This window comes from Gossypium hirsutum, chromosome A05 (assembly GCF_007990345.1).
Source record: "Gossypium hirsutum isolate 1008001.06 chromosome A05, Gossypium_hirsutum_v2.1, whole genome shotgun sequence".
Lineage (NCBI taxonomy): Eukaryota > Viridiplantae > Streptophyta > Magnoliopsida > Malvales > Malvaceae > Gossypium > Gossypium hirsutum.
The window spans coordinates 101,289,924-101,296,948 of NC_053428.1; positions in this window are offsets into that span (position 1 = coordinate 101,289,924).

Sequence of the window (7,025 nt, forward strand, 5' to 3'; positions counted from 1 at the left end):
TTGTTTGACCTCTCGAGCTAAAATCTTAATCGGTTCTTCTTCGTAGGTCATATCTGGTTGTAGTTCAATTTCTGTCGGTGAAACTACATGTGAAGGATCCGAACGATACCGACGTAACATAGATACGTGGAACACATCATGAATCTTCTCTAATTCAGGTGGTAATGCTAGCCGATATGCTACCGGTCCAACTTTTTCAATTACTTCATACGGCCCAATAAAACGCGGACTTAATTTGCCCTTCCGTCCAAATCTAAGGACTTTCTTCCACGGAGACACCTTTAAAAATACTTTATCACCAACTTGAAATTCAATGTCCTTTCGTTTTAAATCTGCATAAGATTTCTGTCTATCTGAAGCAGCTTTCAAACAATCTCGAATTACCTTCACTTTTTCTTCAGTTTCTTTTATTAGATCAACTCCATAAATCTGATTTTCCTTGAGTTCAGTCCAATACAAAGGCGTTCGACACTTACGACCATACATGCTTCATAAGGTGCCATTTTCAAGCTCGTCTGATAACTATTATTGTAAGCAAATTCCACCAACGGTAAGTATCTTTCCCAACTTCCTTGAAATTCCAATACACAACATCTAAGCATATCTTCAAGAATCTGAATTATTCTTTCTGATTGTCCATCAGTTTGTGGATGAAAAGCAGTACTGAAATTTAACTTCGTACCTAACGCGTCTTGCAACTTTTGCCAAAACGCGAGGTAAACCTTGGATCTCTATCTGAAATAATCGATAATGGTATTCCGTGTAATCTAACAATTTCTCTAATATACAGTTCAGCCAACTTGTTAAGAGAATAATCCGTACGTACCGGGATAAAATGAGCCGACTTAGTTAATCTGTCAACTATTGCCCAGATGGCATCTTTCTTTCCTGGAGTCAATGGCAATCCTGAAACAAAATCCATAGTAATCCGATCCCATTTCCATTCAGGAACCATAATAGGCTGAAGTAATCCCGAAGGTACTTGGTGTTCAGCTTTCACCTGTTGACAAATTAAGCATTTGGACACAAACTCTGATATATCTCTTTTCATTCCATTCCACCAATACATTTTCTTCAAGTCATTATACATTTTCGTACTACCCGGATGAATCGAGAAATAACCACTATGTGTTTCCTGTAGGATCTTTTGAATCAATTCCTCATTCTTCGGTACACAAATCCGATCTTTAAACATTAAGCACCCATCAGCACCAATTCTGAAATCTGATCCCGTATCAGCTTCACACTGTTTTCTTTTGGCTAGCAAATCTTGATCATTTTTCTGAGTTTCAGAAATCTCTTGTAAAAACATCGGTCTTGCTCTTAACTCTGCTAGAATCGAACCATCATCTGACACTTTCAACTGAGTGTTCATAACTCTCAAAGCAAACAACAACTTTCTGCTCAAAGCATCAGCAACCACATTCGCTTTTCCGGATGATAATCGATAACAAGCTCGTAATCTTTCAATAACTCCAACCATCTTCGCTGTCTCAAATTCAAGTCTTTTTGTGACATCAAGTACTTAAGACTTTTGTGGTCGGTATATACCCGACATTTTTCACCATACAAACAATGTCGCCAAATTTTCAAAGCAAACACCACCGCAGCCAATTCCAAATCGTGAGTAGGATAATTCCTCTCATGAGGTTTTAACTGCCTCGAAGCATATGCCACCACTTTCCTTCCTGCATGAGCACACACCCCAAACCATTTAGAGAAGCATCACTATACACCACAAATTCTTTACCTAATTCGGGTTGTACTAACACTGGTGCCTCTGTTAATAACTTTTTCAATTCTTCAAAACTCTGTTGACATTCTTCCGTCCATTCAAATTTAACATCCTTTCGGAGTAATCTAGTTATAGGAGCAGCAATTATAGAAAATCCATTTACAAACCGCCGATAATACCCAGCTAGCCCCAAGAAACTTCTAACTTCAGTTACATTTTTCGGTGGTTTCCAATCAACAATGGCTGAAATTTTACTAGGATCAACCCGTATACCATCACCTGAAACAATATGACCCAAAAATCCAACTTCCCGGAGCCAAAATTCACTTTTACTAAACTTAGCATACAGCTGCTTATCTCTCAAAGTTTGCAAAACTATCCTCAAATGCTCAGCATGCTCTGTCTCATCTTTTGAATAAATTAAAATATAATCTATAAACACCACAACAAATCTGTCCAAGTATGGCCGAAATATGCGATTCATTAAATCCATAAACACAACAGGAGCATTTGTCAATCCGAATGGCATAACTAAAAATTCATAATGACCATACCTTGTTCTAAAAGCAGTTTTAGGCACATCCGACTCTTTTACCCGCAGTTGGTAATACCCAGATCTCAAGTCAATCTTTGAAAACCATGTCGCTCCTTTTAGCTGATCAAACAAATCATCAATTCTTGGCAACGGATACTTGTTTTTGATTGTCACCTTGTTTAACTGCCGATAATCAACACACAACCTCATAGAACCATCCTTCTTTTTCACAAATAACACGGGAGCACCCCAAGGTGAAAAACTCGGTCTCACAAAACCTTTATCAGTCAACTCTTGCAACTGCGACTTTAATTCCTTCAACTCTGCTGGTGCCATTCTATACGGAGCAATCGAAATCGGAGCTGTTCCCGGTATCAAATCAATACCAAATTCTACTTCCCTGACTGGAGGCAAACCCGGCAATTCTTCTGGAAATACGTCCGCAAATTCACACACAACCGGCACTGATTCAACTTTCTTTTCAACTTCTTTGTATTAATTACATACGCCAAATAAGCTTCATAACCCTTTCTCAAATATCTCTGAGCCGACATCGAAGAAATCATACTAGATAATGCCTCTGATTTATCTGATTCAACCCGCAGAGTTTCACCATTTCCACATTTTAATTCTATAATCTTTTCTTTGCAATTTATTTAGCATCATGCAATGTCAACCAATCCATACCCAAAATAACATCAAACTCATCAAACGGCAACAACATCAAGTCGGCCGGAAAGTAATGATCCCGAATCATTAAAGGACATTTCTTGCTTACTTTATCAACTATCACGCATTTGCCTAACGGGTTCGACACTCTAATCATAAATTCTGTGTTCTCAACAGGTATATTCATACTAGACACCAGTTTCATGCATACATATGAATGAGTAGAACCGGGATCAATCAAAGCAATAACATTAACATTATAGAGAGAAAATGTACCGGTAATCACATCAGGTGAGGAAGCATCTTCACGTGCCTTTATGGCATAAGTTCTAGCTGGAGCCCTTACTTCAGATTTAGCTGCTGAATCTCTGGCTACATTCTTGCTGCTTGCTTCATTTCCAGCTTTTCTCGAATATCTTCCTCTCGAGTCTGCACCACTAGCTTTTGTATTCTGAAATTTTTCTTTTTCAGCTCTCTCTGGGCAGTCTCTAATAAAATGATCCGGAGAACCACATCGAAAACATTCATTTGCTCTACACGGACCAAAATGATTTCTACCACACCGCTGGCACTCAGGTTTAACAAATCTCGAGTTCCCTACACTGGCTGCCGAAGTAGTCTGGGATTTAGGACCCACATTTTGCTTCCTATAATTCCCATATGATTGCCCAGCTGAAGCTTGGGAACGAGGATTCATATTCCTTGACTTTCTAGGTTGCTGTGAAAATGAACCGCTCATCGGTCTTTTCTTCCAATTTCTAGTCTCAGCCTCTACCTTTTTCTTTTCTTTAAGTAGTTCTTCAGCCTTGCAAGCTCGATCAACCAGTACTACCATTTCTTTTAGTTCAAGGATCCCGACAAATACTTTAATGTCTTCGTTAAGCCCGTCTTCAAATCGTCGGCACATCTTGGCTTCTGTAGGAACATATTCCCTGGCATACTTACTTAATCGAACAAACTCTCTTTCATATTCTGAGACTGTCATATTACCTTGCTTCAGCTCAAGAAACTCTTTACATTTCTGATCAATAAACCTTTCACTAATATATTTCTTCCGAAACTCTTCTTGAAAGAATTCCCAGGTTACCCTCTCTTTCGGTACCACCGAAATCAAAGTCTTCCACCAATTATAGGCTGAATCTCTCAACAAAGATGTAGCACATTTCAAACATTCTTCAGGTGTACAAGATAATTCATCAAATACCCGGATAGAATTTTCAAGCCAGAACTCTGCTTTCTCTGCATCATCATCAATATTTGCTCTAAATTCTTCAGCCCCTTGTTTACGAATTCTGTCAACAGGGGTTCTGTGAAATTTTATCATATCCATACCTTGAGGCATCGGGGGTACAGGTTGAGGAATTGGGGGAGGTGGGGGAGGTCGTACATTTGGGTTCGTACGAACGAACTCAGTGTACCATGCACTCATCATTTGGAGAAAGGCTTCCCGACCCCTTTCTCCTCCTCCCTGACCAACAGTAGGAGGTGGATTTTCAGTCGGCGCTGCTCCTTCAGCCGGAGCTGGCGCATTACTCTCTACTTCATCTGTCACAGCTGGATCGGGATCCATTTACTATATAAAAATCTTTTAAAAAGGTCAGAAGTCGTCACACTATCACAATTCATACATATGGCATGTATAGCAAAATCCGTACATACAACACGTAGTCCGAGAACCGACTAAACCTGCTCTGATACCACTAAATGTAACGCCCCCACGCCCGAGACCATCGCCGGAGTCGAGTATGAGGTGTTACTAAGCTTAGTTTAACATTTTTAGAACTTTGGATTATTGTTTCTACATTCACAGCTTTTAAGCTACTTGCGTCATAGTCACAAGAAAAATCATATCTCGAGTTACAAAACTCGAAATCAAGATCCGTAAATTTTCCCTGAATCTAGACTCATATACCTATCTACTAAATTTTTCTAGAATTTTTGGTTGGGCCAATTAGTACAGTTTATTAGTTAAAGTTACCCCTGTTTCAGGACTCGACTGGTCTGACCTCTGTTTACTACGAACCACATTTCTCTCTGTAAAAATTCATATGACTATGAGATTTGTTTCTACTAAAACTAGACTCAATAAGGATTCTGAGGATATAAAATATACCACCTAATTATATCTTTATAATTTATAATGAATTTCTAAAGTTGGAACAGGGGATTCAAAAACTGCTATGACCCTGTTTCACTAAAATTCAAATATCTTCTAACATATAATTCCTTTACCTGTTTCATTTGTTTCATGTGAAACTAGACATAATAAGCTTCAATTTGATATGTATTCCATCACCAAATTCAATTTCTATGATTTTTAATAAATTTTCAAACTCGCATCAGTGTTGCTGCAGTATTCTGTTTATGGCAAATTTCATCCTTTTTATGAGTTTTTATGCACTAAGTATCTTAATAGTTTTCCTTAACATCAAACATAATCTACACTAACCATTTTCATAATTTATCATTATCAAGCATTTCCTCAACCATTCCACAACCATACCATAAGATCATTTACACAAAATAGGTATATTGCTATACATGCCATACTTAAATTTACAAGCCATTTACCAAAAGTCTTCCGGATAGTGTGACTGAGCCTTCGACCTATCCCGACTCCTGAGCTGGCTTGTCCAAACTACAATGAGTAAGAAGGAGGAGTAAGCATAAATGCTTAGTAAGTTCATATGCAAATAATAAGTAACATAACAAACAGTTATACCAATCAACATTAGCATACATCACTAAAACACATATCACATTTCTGATCATTTTTCATCATCTTATTACCTTATAGTGGTTGTATCAATACTCAACCCGAGGGTTAAATACATACCTGTCCAAAATATCCATTTCACATCACTCACCAATACTTCTCTTTACATCTCGAATATTCCTCCATTGAGTAGAACTTTACCCGTTGAACACATCGGAATATAATTCGGATACATGGATAATTTGCATATAAGTGCCACATATTCAATCAAGCAATCATGTAACCCGCCCATAAGCGAACTCGGACTCAACTCAACGAGCTCGGGCGTTCGCATCCATAAGTGAACTCGGACTCAACTCAACGAGTTCGGATGCCTAGTTACATCTCACGAACTCGGACTCAACTCAACGAGTTCGGACATTCGCATCCATAAGTGAACTCGGACTCAACTCAACGAGTTCGGATGCTCAACCATCCTAGTGACATGTCACTTGTATCCTAATCTATTCCTAAGGTTCAAACGGCTTTTTCCTCGAACCTTATCCTTGCGTCTTCCGTAGAATGCCGAAATCAATACCGTAACAATTATATTTAACAAGTAGTTCACATAATTTACATATATTTAAATTAACCACAAGCATACATTTCATAATAAAATTAGCATAACATATAATTAACATCAATAACTTAAAAATAACCATTATGCTACATTATTTACACATGAACTTACCTTGGTACCAAAATACAAAGATTTTGCAATTTAGTCCACAATCTTTCTTTTCCTCGATTGAGGTCGATTCCACGTCTTTCTTGATCTAAAATAACACATTTAGCTTATTTAATACTCACATTATCAAATTAATCCTTAACTCAAATTTTGGCAAAATTACAATTTTACCCCTAAACTTTTGCATATTTACATTTTTGCCCCTAGGCTCGGGATTAACTTTATTCCTTATTCTTATGTTTTACAACATGCTGATCACTTTTCTCTTCTATGGCAACATCAAATTCTCACTCTAACATGTACTTATGACTATTAGTATTTTTACCGATTAAGCCCTTTTACTCGTTTTCACTCAAAACCGAGTAGCACAAGTTGTCTAACATAATTTAAACCCCATATTCTATCATAAAACATCAAAATACACAAATTTCACCTATGGTATTTTTCCAAATATGAACCCTAATGAATTATTGTTAGCATAAGCTAATCGAGCTACCGGATCCAAAACGTAAAATATAAAACGCAACATTCATGACGGAACTAAAAACCAGCAGAGAACCTTAAATTCGCCTAATAAAAGATACAAAAACTTTAATTTTTTTAATCATTTAATAACAAAACAAAACCTTACTACTAACTTGAA